Below are 15,173 nucleotides of genomic sequence, written 5' to 3'. Positions count from 1 at the left end.
ATCCTTTTGTGTGATGTAAATTAAATGTTGAATGGCGGTTCATGCAGGGAAAGAACATATCAATATTCGCATATTCATTCAAAAACATGAAAATTCTTAATGGAGTACCCTCATTTCTTATTGAATTCCTAAAAAACAATATTTATAATGAATTTTAATAATTTTTTCGGATTTTTTTTAAGCTTTATTCTGACCGATTCACCCGATTCCCGATCCGGATCGCCGATTCGCCGATCCGAATCGGTTTTTTGGAAGCCCGATCCGGGTCACCGATCCGTTTTTTAAACCATTGCTTAAAAGTAACAACTTATAGACCTTAAATCTAATTTATTTTCAAAGAAGTTATAAAATTCAGCTTTTGTAGGGCATCTCCATAGATACGAATGTTTTAAACTAGGCTTCCTACCAACCCATATTTTCAAATAGGGTCTTTTGGTATAGCTTTACTTGGAACAAGATTATGTTTATAAACAATAGACTTCAAGGCTCGACATAGTGAAACATGCAAATTTGAGTTACATATTATGTTCTTTACTTGACTAATCTCTACAGCCTTTCGCTTGGTATGTGCCCTGGCCTTCTATGCCACAACATAAAATATTATCATTCATATTTCATGTTTCACATTAACACATGAAGGGATAAAAGAGATTTAAAAAACATAATCCAAATTGAATTTATAGAGACCATCACATAATATTCCAAAACCCACAATAAATGTACTATGAAATAAGAAAACATTTTATAGCCAAAATTAGATTAACACTATAAATATCTAAATTTTATACTAATATAAGATTATGCCCAACATTTGGCACATAAAAAGTATCTTTTAGGCCTACTACAAAACTGCCATATATAGTTAACCTAACTACTCCTATTGTCTTTATTTCTTCTTCAACTCAATTTATCATCACAAGCCTACATTCTCCATTACTGAGTCTTTTGACTGTTGATGGCACCTTTATTTTCCAACCATTTATTATATTTGAGGCAATCTCTCTTCAAATGTCCCTTCTTCCTGCAAAAAAAGCACTTTCTTTCCTTCCGGTGATTTTGTTTTTGAATTTGAGTAGTCTCATTTAATTGAAAATTTGCATGGGTCACATAACCTTTATTTTCTGATGCTCTAAAAGTTCCTTTTCTGTCTGAGCTAGTTTCTGCTAAATGAGAAATTTCTAGCTTATTTTGATTTAATTTTTCTTCTTCTTGAACACATATAATTTGAATTTCATTCAAACTTCACTTTTCCTTATGAGTTTTATAAGCAAGCTTGAGCTTATCATACTGTACAGGCAACTGACTGAGAATGAACAACACCAGAAAACCATATGAGATCTCCATGTCAATTGATTTCAACTGATTTGTGATATCAATCATTTGCATAATATGGTCCCTAATAGAGTTGTGATCATCATACCTCGTGGTCATTAACTTTGTCATAACGGTGTTTGCCAGGGCTTTAGTGGGACTTATAAATTATTCATGTATCTAGCTCATGAAACTCTAAATTCCTCTATCATATGCATCAAAATTTTGAGAGAAAGCAAGACCAAATCTTATGCTGAAGTATGGTGTATTAGACTTAAAACTAATAAACAAATAAACGAGAAAGAAACAAAGGAACAAAACAACCATAGCCTTCTGGAGAGAATTATTATCGTTTCTAGTATCCATGAATAAGCCAACCATGGCTTTGATACCACATGTAAAAATAAACTACGGATTTACAGATTTAAGAACCTGAAAAACATGTAAATCATTCTTGATCGTTGTTCATGATTACCAAAAAATAAGAATAAAACAGTAGATGTAAACATACCTTCCTTGATCCAACAATGAAACTAATATCAGAATGGCCTTCAGATCTTTTCTCCTCCAAGCTTGATGGGAAACATACCTTCCTTGATTCAACATCCAAACACTTGTTGCCCCCAATCAAACCACCAGTCACGGCTTCTTCTTCATCTACCTCAGACAAAACACGAGAGTCCTCTCCATCGACCTTCTCGACTGATCCAAATCGTTCACTAATGAATCGCTCACTGTTTCAGGCAAGACCTCCTGGTTTTCTTCCCGGGAATGTTCACTGACGTCATCGAAAATAGCATTTTTTGTCGATTTTTGGCCAATCAAGTTTTGTTCGATAGCTGGAGGAGATCTTGTGTTGTCTGATTCCGCCATTTCTGGGGCTCTAAGGGATAGCGTTTTCTAGGGTTAGAGTTTGTGTTTTTGCATGACAAAAAGGATAGAGAGACAAAACCCTAGCGCAACGAAAACCGATACCGACACACCTGATTCCTCAAAAGTGGAGGATTTAGATTGGGAAAAAGTTTATATAGGGGTGCACCTCAAAAATCCACTCCTACCACCCGGACACGAGAAAAATGGATTTTAAGTCTTGTGGGCTGGACAGCGTTTCTACATATGTGGCCCAGAAAGTGTAAAGCATCTATCTTAAATATGGATGCAAGTAGGTGTTCCATCATCCAAAACAGACCAAATATTTTTTTATTGGAATTATTATTTCGAGTTTGTAAAATTTATTTATTTGTTTATATCCATGATCTCCATTTTAAAATTTACAGGTCCTTAAAAATTAAGTCTTAAAATCCATCTCAAAAATAGATTTATCAAGAGGCCCACATTTCTACATATGTGGGCTTGGCCGCATAAAAACTAGGTCCCTAAAATAGTTTAGTTTTAGTATAGTATTTATATTCAGATTTCAGGACGGAAGAATTTGGATCGATCAATTCAATTATTTCCAAATGTTTCACCGATTACCCACAGAAAAAGAAATAAGGGTCGACCACCCATACAAGAAGTGACTAGAAGAGCCGAAGAAATTGTTGGAATTCTATGAAAGAGTCGAGTAGCTTCTCAAACTCCTGATTGGTGTCCCTGCTCTTTGCTTTGCCTTTGTGTTCGCTTTTTAAGCTCAAGCATTTACTTTTCTAGTTAGAGACCTTGGGGCTAATGTAGGATCTACTCAAGGACCCACCAGTTTAGGTAAATATCTAATGAGTTCCCCAATTGGGGAGGTCATTTTTGGAGCGTACAGGCCTACTGAAAAATAGAAAGGGTTAGTAAGAAAACAATTGGACCGTTAGTTTCCATTGTTTTCAGATGGAATACCTACTTGCATCCCTCTTTAATATGGACGCTTTACACTTTCTGGGCCGCATATGTAGAAATACGGTCGAGCCCACATGAAACAATTTTATTTTTTTAGTTTTTAAGTGTTCATGTATCTATTTGATCTACTCCATTTTCGAAACTTAAAATATTATAATTAGATTTGAAAATAAATTTTTAAGTCATCATGAAAATAATTTTTTAAATCATCACATACTATTTGAAAGTGCACCTTATCTTTTATAAAAATTTGAAGGTGCGCCTCAATTTTGAGGGATGAAAAAAAAGGTTTCACAAAATTTTCATCCCTCAAAATTAGGAATATTAAACCATGTTTGAAAAATGATTTCATAAAATTTTCATCCCTCAAAATTAGTTTAATGCCAACTCCTTTTCATAATGGATTAACACATGCTTAAAAAATATTTTTATTTTTCTACAAATATAGGAATAAGAAACATGCGGTGGATAATTTTTAATACATGATGATATCTTTTTTACAAAGGTTTACACTTCAAAAAGTTTATTTCTACTTTTCTAAATTTTAATATTATCATATTTCATGTCATTCATTTTCAATATTTTTGGATTATAGTACAATAATTTAATTTCCTAGGATGTATAAGTGTGCTAAAACTATATTGTTGATTTTTTTTGTTTAAGTTTTTTATTTTTCGAATTGTTTATACATTAATGTATTTGAAATAATCAAACTGACTTCAAATTTTGTGGGTATGTACCCCTCTTAGTGGTGCAACTAAGAAAAATACGAAAAAATATTTCAAATGATAAAAATTACCAGTGTTACGAGAGATGGACTTGTGGACTTGGCTAAGTTACTCGCCCTTGCGCACTGGGGGACCGAATTTCTTCAATTTTGTATATAACTCAGGGCGCATAGAATTTTAAAAATTCCCAACAAAAAAAAAAGGGATTGTTTTATAAATTTCTTATACATAATTTTGAATTTTTTTGTAAATAGTGGTGATTTTTTCCAAAATCTCTAATTTTTATATTTCTTCTTTTGGATCTTTTAAAATACCCCAACTATAAATCATGTTTTGTACATCTATTTTTCTATTATTTTCTAGGCGTATTTTGACCTATTTTATCTTGTTTTTTGGTTTATTTAATTTTTAATACCTTTATTTTATTTTCATATTTTTTGGTTCTCTTTTTCTTTCAATACCTAGCCCAATGTGAATTTCTAAAATAAAAAATTACAAAAAATAATCACATATGTGTTTGGGATTGTATACTATAAGACTGTTCAATTTTAGTATAAGAAGGTGAAGAATGCAATAGCACAAAATATGTCTCATAGTTTGATAAATTTTATTTTGGATTCTGTGTCTAGTTAATAAGACAATCCCAACCACTTAAAATTGCGTGTAATGGTCGATAATAATTATAACTTCCTTAAACCAAAAGTAAATATTCATATTTCTTTGTTTTTTTTTTCTTTTTTATGTTTTGGGGTTATTTCATTTGTTTGAATATTCGCTTTTGGGTTTTTTTTAGGTGCTTGGCAGATATTTGGCTCGTCAAATATAGATTTTTACTTTAACATACTAAGAGACATCCGTTCTCATTTTAGACCCTGGAATTGAATGAGTATGAAAGAATCTCAAGTGGCAAGACACCGTGTTAAGAGAATTACTTGACCTCCAAATTCCCAAATCATTTTTATTCATATATAAAGACTAACATTTGAAAGAAAGAGCTTAAAATTTTTTCAAAATAAATGCCCACTACAAAATTGACTCTACGGCAGATTTGATGGATAATTTGATCAAAGTTTTTAGTATCACATTGGACATTTTCACCTCTTGAAGGTTAGGCATTTGGAAGAAGTGTATAATGTGCTTTCATAAGAGCACCTCATAGGCATCTGAACCATCCTTTGTCCTAGGGGTGGCAATGGACCCGGACCCGATCCAAGTCTAGGTATGTGTCCAAAAATTGGACCCAGCAGGTCAGGTTTGGGTTGGACCCGAACCCAGACCCAACTTGAATACAGTCGTTATTTAAATAATATTTAATTGTATTTAGATAATATTTAAATGAATATAATCATATATTTTAAGTTGTAATATTAAATAATACATTATATATTTAACATAATATTTAAACATATTGAAATAAATATTTTTTCATTTTTAGGTTGGTCCTATCTGGTCCGGGTCTTAGGGCCAATAACTTTGCATCTGATTGGGTCTAGGTCCAGACGGACCCGAACCCGACCCTACCCGTTGCCACCCCTACTTTGCCAAAAAGCAAAAGGCCCACCAAGCTCGAGAGAGGAAATATAATAGCCTGATCCTCAAATTGGTTCAAGCAGTACCTTCAAAATGTTCACCCACTTCTCCTTTTAATTAAAACTTAAACTCTATATCTATAAATAATTAATTAATTGCCATACTCAATTGAAACCAACTATTGATAATATCAATATGTGCATGCCGTAAACAATTAAAGGAAAATGGTTGATGGTCTAATGGAGCTAGACCAAAGCTTACCTTTCATTCTACAGCCAAAACAACTTGCTAGGGGAAATTGATTGACCTTAAAGACTTTCAAATCATGTTAATTCAACTCTAAGATTAGTTTTTTTTTAACAAAAGTCAAGAAAATAATTTGAGCTCAAAAAATGTGCCAAATGAATTTGAGGATCAAATCTAGGGTCCTAAGACCTCATCGAAATACCCCCAAAAAAAAAAGAAGAAAGAAAGAATCGGGAAAAATAAAATATATTATCTTCAATATCCAATAAATTCATACTTTTTAAGAATTATTGTTAATGGATTTTTCTTTATAATTAAAATTTCTGAATTATCTAAGAAAATCATTTTTGTGCTTTCATCTTTCCTAAATTTGTTTATTGCATAACTTTTTTATTTCATTGAGAAAGTACAACTTTTAAATATATCTATCCTTGGTATCCTAAAAATCTCTAATTGATTTTTAATTTTTTAGTACAATTTTCAAGCACTTGAAAATAATTTTTTTACCCTGACCAAAGAGAGGAGAATTCATCTTTATAATTTATTTTTAAAAGTCTGGAAAATTTAATGATTTTATATGAGTTTTATTCTTTAAAAATGGTTTATAACTAACTTGTAGTTTATACTAAAAATTATGTCCATTCTATTTTCCATACCAGTATTTTGGAATTTATTTTTAATTATAATATTAGATTATATAATTGGTTTCTTGAAATTTTAATGATTTTTTCACTCATGACTCTTTTTGAAATTTTTTAGAGAGATTTTGAATATAAATATCCAAGTAACTTTATCATGAGTTTTTCATGGTTTAAATTTATTTAATTACTAAAATTTAAATTGTTTATGATGAGTATCCCAAATTTTCGTATTTATGCCTTTTGATTTTCCCTTTATATACTTACAGGGGTGCGGTTTGTATAGAGCCAAGGCTCTAAACAATCAAAGTAAAGCCTACATTCAAATAATGTTGTAAAATATGGTTTCAATACTAGAAATCTTTGTCTTTAATTATAAAATTTAAAGCTTCAAAAATAGTGTAGATTGAGCAGATCTATGAAAACTTGAAAATCTTGAAAATTGACAGTCGAAAAATGCGATACAAGATACACTATTTCCAAAACTTAAAATCTATTTTTTTCTCATATCCATGCATCTTGATGTCGAGAAGATCAATTTGATGATATTTGAGCATCAAAATAACCTCTTCTAGTGAAACTTTTTACCAAACTTTTTCCATACTTAAAAACAGGGACCTCAAGTAAACTACACCAGCTTCCATCTGAAATTTTCTTTTAAAATTTAATATTTTGTTACTTTTCATATATACATCCAACGCATATAAATCGACTAGTTGTGTGTGAATAGTGAATGCAAATTGGTTCGTTTTACAACTCAAAGACATTAGTAATTGCAAATTTGCAATAGTTACAATCACGGGAAAAAAAATTACGCATTGGGGGATGCATTCCTACATTTGTGCCCCCCCCCATAAACCATCCATTTTAAAGATTAAAAAATTATTGTTTTTAGCCCTCCAAATTTATTTATTTCTACATATTAATGATCTGTATATCAGATATTATATATTCCTAAAACATTAGGGCCAAAACCCATTTCAATTAAGAGGGAACGCATTCCTACATATGAGTCTGGGGACAAACTCTGTCCAATAATCTCATAATGGATGTTTGAGATAGAACACGGCGTGGGAATTTTGCATTCTTATAGAACGAGGATAAGGGTTAATTCGTGACTCAAAGAACAGAGCAAAACTATCAAAAAAATTTAAAATGTACCACGCAATGGTTTATGAAGAATGGTTGGTGCTCTTGTTATAAAAAAAAAAAGTAGAGATAAATTTTGAATCCATCTTAGGGATTTTTGGATCCAATCATATTAGGGGTTAACAATCTATAACATGGTGAACATGAATATGAGACATAAATGTAAAAATAATATTTATTGATGTATTTTTTGCACTCTTGATTTTTGGGTTCAGGTGGTATCACCACCTTTTTTTATTTTTGGTATCACCACCTTTTTTATTTTTGGATTCAGGTGGTATCACCACCTTTTTATATCCATATTTAAGATGGATGTTAGATAAGTCAGGGGAAAAGTGACGTATATGTATAGTTACATCCCCGGCCGCACAAAGTAAGTCGGGGGATAAGTGATGTATATGTAGAGGTACATCCCCGGCCGCACAAAGTACTTTATATGAGATGAACCGCAAGTTCCAACATTAAAGACAAAAGTTCATGTCTGGTCGCAATTTTAAAGCAAGATGCACCTAAAAAATCTTATAGAAGAGAGTGATCCTGCATTAAAGAACCATCTAATTGATGGTCTTGACGTCGAGATGGGTGGATATGGAGAAAAACAAAAATTTCAAGTCCAAAAAACAGTGCATATTGTAAAAGTTATTTAGACGATCTAATTTCAACATGTTCAAGTATTTTTTTATTTTCTCAATTTTTACTATTTTAAAATTTTAAATTTTATAACAAGTGATGAAAATAGATATTCAATAATTCATAAGGATTCTGGCACTGCACCCGAATCGCACCTTATTTCTATAGTACAAGGAAGCAATCTTGTACAAAACCTTACCCAACATTAAAAAACCAAGTACTCAGCGATCGATTCATATAAAATATAACTGATGTCTTTAAAGGATACTGATTTTTTACACGAATTTTAGAGTAACACAAATGGAATTTAACGTATCGTATCAAAATTTGGCCAAACTCTTGTGGAAATTCTTGCTTTTATATATAGAATAATCCAAAAAAACATTATTGCCCATAAAAAAGACCAATCACATGAACTTAAAATTCTACCAGAAAGGATGAAGAACACAAATAATTATATTTGAAAAAAACTTCTCTCTTCCTAACAAATTATACTCACACAAAATTAACCCACCCTAAAGCAATCTTTTATAAAACTAACCCACGCTTAACAAAAATAACCCACCCTAAAGCAATTTTTTACAAAACTAACCCACTCTAAACAAAAACCCAAAACTAGGTCATTGCAAATGATGCGAAAATAGAGTTGGTTAACAAAAATAACCCACCCTAAAGCAATTTTTTACAAAACTAACCCACTCTAAACAAAAACCCAAAACTAGGTCATTGCAAATGATGCGAAAATAGAGTTGGTTTATAAAGAGAATAGTTTTTGCACCGATGACCCAAAACTAGGTCATTGCAAATGATCCGAAAATAGAATTGGTTTATAAAGAGAATAGTTTTTGAACAGATGACGATGTCTTTCAATTGGCTCCGACTGATAAATAAATATATCTAAACTCACTCGATTTGAAGGAATAGCTTGTCCTCATCATAAAATAAAAGAAGACTAAAACAAAGATTCTAAGTTATGATCATGCTGATTTATTATTTCCTCCCATTCCCATTCCCATTCCCTTTCCCTTTCCCTTTCTTTCTTCAAAGTCCAACCCACCAATTTCTACTGATAAATAAATATATCTAAACTCACTCGATTTGAAGGAATAGCTTATCCTCATCATAAAATAAAAGAAGACTAAAACAAAGATTCTAAGTTATGATCATGCTGATTTATTATTTCCTCCCATTCCCATTCCCTTTCCCTTTCTTTCTTCAAAGTCCAACCCACCAATTTCTACTGATAAATAAATATATCTAAACTCACTCGATTTGAAGGAATAGCTTGTCCTCATTATAAAATAAAAGAAGACTAAAACAAAGATTCTAAGTTATGATCATGCTGATTTATTATTTCCTCCCATTCCCATTCCCTTTCCCTTTCTTTCTTCAAAGTCCAACCCACCAATTTCTGATCATCAATAAAACACGCGCTGTCCCCCAATACTATCAGTGAACATAAACATTCACGTGGCGGCCAGTTGGAAATTTGAGACCAACACTCATTCTCTATATCAAAAACTATCAAACTATCTTCTTCTTCTATTGGATCATTCACGTGGCGGTAAGTTGGAAATTTGAGACCAACACTCATTCTCCATATCAAAAACTATCACACTATCTTCTTCTTCTATTAGATAATACTTTGAATGGAGAGATAACATTTGAAGAATAGAGAAATAGCATTCGAAGGCATGGATTTTTCAGTACGAAGAATGGAGAACTAGCATTCGAAGGCATGGATTTTTCAGTTCGAAGCTTGGATGGAGCTTTATTATTCTCCAATTACCAATTCTCGTGTCAAAGATATGATATTTGCCCATCTCAGTCCAACCCTTTGATGTCTCAACTAAAATCTTAAAATCATATGAATTTGGATCGAAATAAAACCCAAACAGATTGATATTGGACAAGGATTCAGAGATAGTTGTGCATATGCCAGTGACCGGGTTTATTATGATGAATGTGTAGTGGAAGTATGTGTAGTCGAAGTCATTCGTTCGGCACAAGCAGCACAGCATGCCGTCGGAGCACTCTATACCCTCTAGATTGTCTATCTTAAACTTAGAGTAGCGTTGTACTACTTGAGAACCATTGTTGGGTAAAAATGTTAACTGGTTCATTAAAGTAGGAGTTCTTTTCGTGTCTTGTTTAGGTTGTTTAGGAGGAGGTTATTCAAGAGGAAAAAGGTAGTGGATTCTTGCAAATAAGAGAGAAAATAGGAGTTCTTTCCATATCTTGTTTAGGTATTTGAAATCCATTAAGGATTTTAATGGAAAGTGCAATTGCAAGATGATTTCAATTACCAGATCATCTAGTAAGAGTGAAGATCGAGAAACTTCTTCTTATAAGAGTGGAGATAGATAAGAGTGGAGATAGAGAAACTTCTTCTTGTAAGAATGGAGATAGATAAGAGTGGAGATAGAGAAACGTCTTCTTGTATAACGCATCCATTTCTTCTTATAAAAGTAGAGATAGAGAAACTTCTTCTTGTATAACGCATCCATTTCATGAAAGAAAAAGTTTGCACAAGAGAACCAGTTGAGCCCATTGATTTCAGTACTCGAGCAAGAGAACCTGTTTCAATTCAAGCAAATAAAAATATATAATTGACTTCAGTACTCGAACAAGAGAACCTGTTTCAATCCAAGCAAATGGAAATATATAATTGATTTCAGTACTAGGGCAAGAGAACTTGTTTCAATTCAAGCAAATGAAAATATATAATGGAATGCTAATCCTATTTCCTAATGTATTTGCTTTTTAACTCTTAGAGGGGCTTTACAGTTAACCTTATCCAAAGATACAAAAATTCATTTAGGCATTTCCAGATTCTTATTTTAATTTTAGGAACAAAATTAGTTCTCAATCACCATATGATTTCGAGAACATTAACATAATTATCATTGAGGAGGAGGCTTAGGTAGATAGCACGCAAGTATGCAATGTTAATTTCTTATATTAATTTTTAAAATATTTAAGAATGGACAAGTTGCTACGAATGCAAATTTAAAATGTTAAAAATTCATATGTAAAAATAAATGTAGTCATAGTTATAATTTTACATCATAAAAAATATAGTTTAAAAGCACAAAAGTTTTAAATATTGGTGTTCCATTTATGTAGTCGAGAAAATAATTTATAAAAAAAATTCCTGCAGTTAAGAAAAATGAAAATTAGTTGTAATTAAATTTTAAAATTATAATGAATATTTTAGTAAATATAAAGTAACTTAGAAGGTTACTATAAAATTTCTTGAAATTGGTAATCAGTTATTTCAAAAGCATAAATTTTTTTGACAAGTTGCACGATGAAATTTCATGAATCATAAAAAAAAGACATAAAAAGGAAAGAAACAAAAAAACGTACCTTGTGAGGTGTGAGAGAAGCTTGAGAGGAAAGCTCTTGAAAGAATGACATAGAAGTGCAATAACATGTACATGAAATTGCATGAAAAAAAAAAAAAATATATATATATATATATATATATATATATATATATATGAAAAAAGTTTATATAAGGTTGCAACTTTAAAATGTAGAATTAATGATGCGTTTTAAAAGCTTGAGAGGCGAGGCTTCTTTAATATATACCTATTCTAAACTTTGTTCTAAGATATATATGAAATAATAAAATTTAAGAGGAGGGAGAGAGAAGAGCCATGTGGGAGAGAGTGGGTATATGGAGGAAGAGAGAGAGAGGGAGAGGGAGAGAGAAGATGGCAGAGAGAGGGAGAGTGATGGATGGAGAGGATGATTGATTTGAGAAGAGAGAATTTTTTTCTTATTTATTTTATTTATTTTACTTTTTTTAAATTATTCATAAATACTTTTTAATAATTTATATGTCAATTCATAATCAAATTTTTTGTCCAGTATTCACGTGCAGGTATTCTATCCCTCTCGTGAAGTGTAAGAAAGTTTAGGTTCATTTTAAAAAAAATTGAAAGGTATTTTCTTTATAATATTTTTTAAGATCTACTGCCCACGGCTATCTTTTGCAAGAGTGTCTTTCTCTCCTAGATTTATTTATTTTTTTCAAATAGTAGTAGTAAAGCGTACCCTAAAGTTGATCTATTTCATTGTATTATTTGTCTCCCAAGATTTAGGTAGGCACGCCTTCCTCTTCTATCAATGCCTTACAATCTTTTAAGATCAATATCGTTATAGATTTTACAATATCTTGAAATATTTAGATATTGCACGGTCGTCAAACATACCCTTACTAATTACCATATTCTAACTAGAAATTCTCTCACATGTCTTCATTTTTTGGTCTACTACCCACCATTAATATTCTAATTAGAAATTTTCTCACCTATCTTAACTTTTTTTTGGGTCTACTATCCACAATTATCTTTTGCAAAAGTGTCTTTTATCTTATAGATTTTTTTCAAAATAATAGAAATACACCTTCCTATAAAGTCTCTCTATTTTAAAATAATAGAAATATACCTTCCTATAAAGTCACATCTTACATCCTATCTTATATGTCTCCAACTAAGGTTTATGCTTCTATTCTCACTTAACATATTCATAAAAATGGGTAGGGCTTGTGATACCTTTAAAATAATAAAAATATACCTTCCTATAAAGTCACATCTTACATCCTATCTTATATGTCTCCAATTAAGGTTTATGCTTCTATTCTCACTTAACATATTCACAAAAATGGGTAGGGCTTGTGATACCCAAGGCAGGACTCTGCATATTCACTTAATTACCCAAAATAAAACTCTCACATTATATTATATATATATATAAAAACAAGGTATATGGTCCCTTTTTATTCTTCTGATACTTGTCCACCCTTTAATTATTGCTTAAATTTCCCATCATTCTTCTGATGAAATTTCAAAAAACCCATTAATTGATAAATCAAAATGGTATTTGGAATTTATTAAACATTCCTAACTTATAAAATATAAAATACTTCAAATGTTAGCTGTATTTTGATGAATATCTCTAAAATGATATTATTGATTTCTTTTTCTCTTTGATTTTTATTAATTTTCATCTATTTCTACTTACGTCAATATTAAAATTGTATCATTAATTTCTTTTGTTCACATAATTATTTTAGCTATTCTTCTATATGCCATTACAGTTGTACCTGCAATGCAGATAAATCTACTAGTACTATTTCTTTAAAAGCGACAGATTATTAAAAGAATTTGATTTGTATAATGATAATAATGAAAGACTCAATTTAGAAAAAATTTACATGCATTTTATTTTAAAGGCTAGAAATTTGTAGAAAAGGTTAATTCTTGAAAAAATAAGGCATAATTAAATTAATTTTGTTCCATATGAATAATTTAAAAAATTTACTTTAAAAAATTTAATTAATAAATCAAGATTTTAATTGCTATAAAATAAAAAGTATAATTAAGAATATTATCATTAATATTAATATACAAAAAATATTAAAATCTATAAGTAGCTTTAAACATAAATGCTACTTAGAGTTGACAACTAAACTCATGAGTCATGACCCAAACATAACGCACAACATTGGTCAATGGCATACTTTTATATATATATATATATATATATATATATAGATAATCTAAACTCTTGACACAAACATAACACATTGTATTGGTCTAAGCAACATCATACTTATTTATATATGGGAAAAGATGGGATTAGCCCATTAGCTCATATGAATATATGAGTCAACGTTCCAGATTGAATCTGGGCCGATCTGACGATCACGGATATCCGGTAGTATTTGAATTTTAGTTTTTTTTTTACAAATCGAAATTATTTGAAATTTTAGACGTGTGTTCATAAAAAATAGGTGAATCTTTAAAAAAAATTAAAAAAAGTATTTTACATGAAATAAATTGATCAAAATACCCCCGAAAAATTTTGGGGAGTATATTATTCTTTTTTTTCACGAATAATTTGTTTTCTATTTTTATTAAGTGCGTCTTGATGAGAAGAACACACATATAAAATTTCAAGTGATTTGGATTTGTAGAAAAAAAATTAAAATTCAAGTACTATCGGACATCCGTGATCGTCAGATCGGCCCAGATTGATTCTAGGCCGTTGGCCTCATATGTTCATATGAGCTAGTGGGTTAATCTCATCTTTTTCCTATATATATATATATATATATATTTAAAATAAATATAAAATACAGTATATCATATATTATAGTATGTTATAAATATTATATATTTATATTTAAAATATTATCAATGTAAATATACCTATAAGATGTTTACCATATATCCTAGGAGTTATCAAACACATAAACTATTAACTTCTTAACTTCCTAAGGAGGTTATCAAACACTGAAACCATGAACTTCTTAAGTAACTTCAAATTTACAGTTCTTCAGGAACTTCCAACTTACAGTTTATGAAGTAGTAACCTAAAAATTTAAGATCATATAAGTAATGATACTATGAGACCCTCCCACACCTATGTGAGTAGGACCCCAAAGCATCACAATTAAATTTTGACATAGATTTCTAAAAAAGTTATCATATGGGTGTGAAACTTGGGTGTATGGGTTTATTTCTAAAAAAATTATCATTTGGACAATTTTTATTTAAATCTTGTTTAGCAAAATGGCTTCTAACTAGATTATATTTATTGTTGAGGGAGAGGAGAAAGAGACAATGTAGAGTGGATCCCTGCACTTTGGGTACGTGAGAGAGAGAAATTGAGGTCCGAGAGAGAGAGAGAGTGATTCTAGAAAGAGAGGGATGTGCTTTCAATTTTTTAGAGAGTCTATGGTTTTATTTTTAGAGAGAGAGTGGAGACGGTGACGATGTAGAGAGGGTTAACTTTAGGCACTAAAGAAAGATAGGTGTTATTTTAGTATTTGTGTAGGTCAAATTTTAATAATAAAATAGGAGGGGTTGCAAGATAAAAAAATAAAGATTTTATGCTACAAGTAACATTTTCAAACTTCGTGTTTGATGAGAAATAGAAGTAAAAAATAGGGAGTAAGAAGATATTTTCCCTTTTGTTTTTGTATTTTTTGAAATAAACTTTAAAATATTAAACTAAAAAGTTTCCCTTTTATTTTTGTATTTTTTGAAATAAATTCTAAAATATTAAACTAAAAAATAATATAAACTCACTTTAAACTTGA

Source organism: Amborella trichopoda, chromosome 11 (genome assembly GCF_054954075.1).
Source record: "Amborella trichopoda isolate Santa Cruz 75 chromosome 11, AtrichopodaSantaCruz75HAP2 v2.0, whole genome shotgun sequence".
NCBI lineage: Eukaryota > Viridiplantae > Streptophyta > Magnoliopsida > Amborellales > Amborellaceae > Amborella > Amborella trichopoda.
This window is presented reverse-complemented; position numbering follows the sequence as displayed.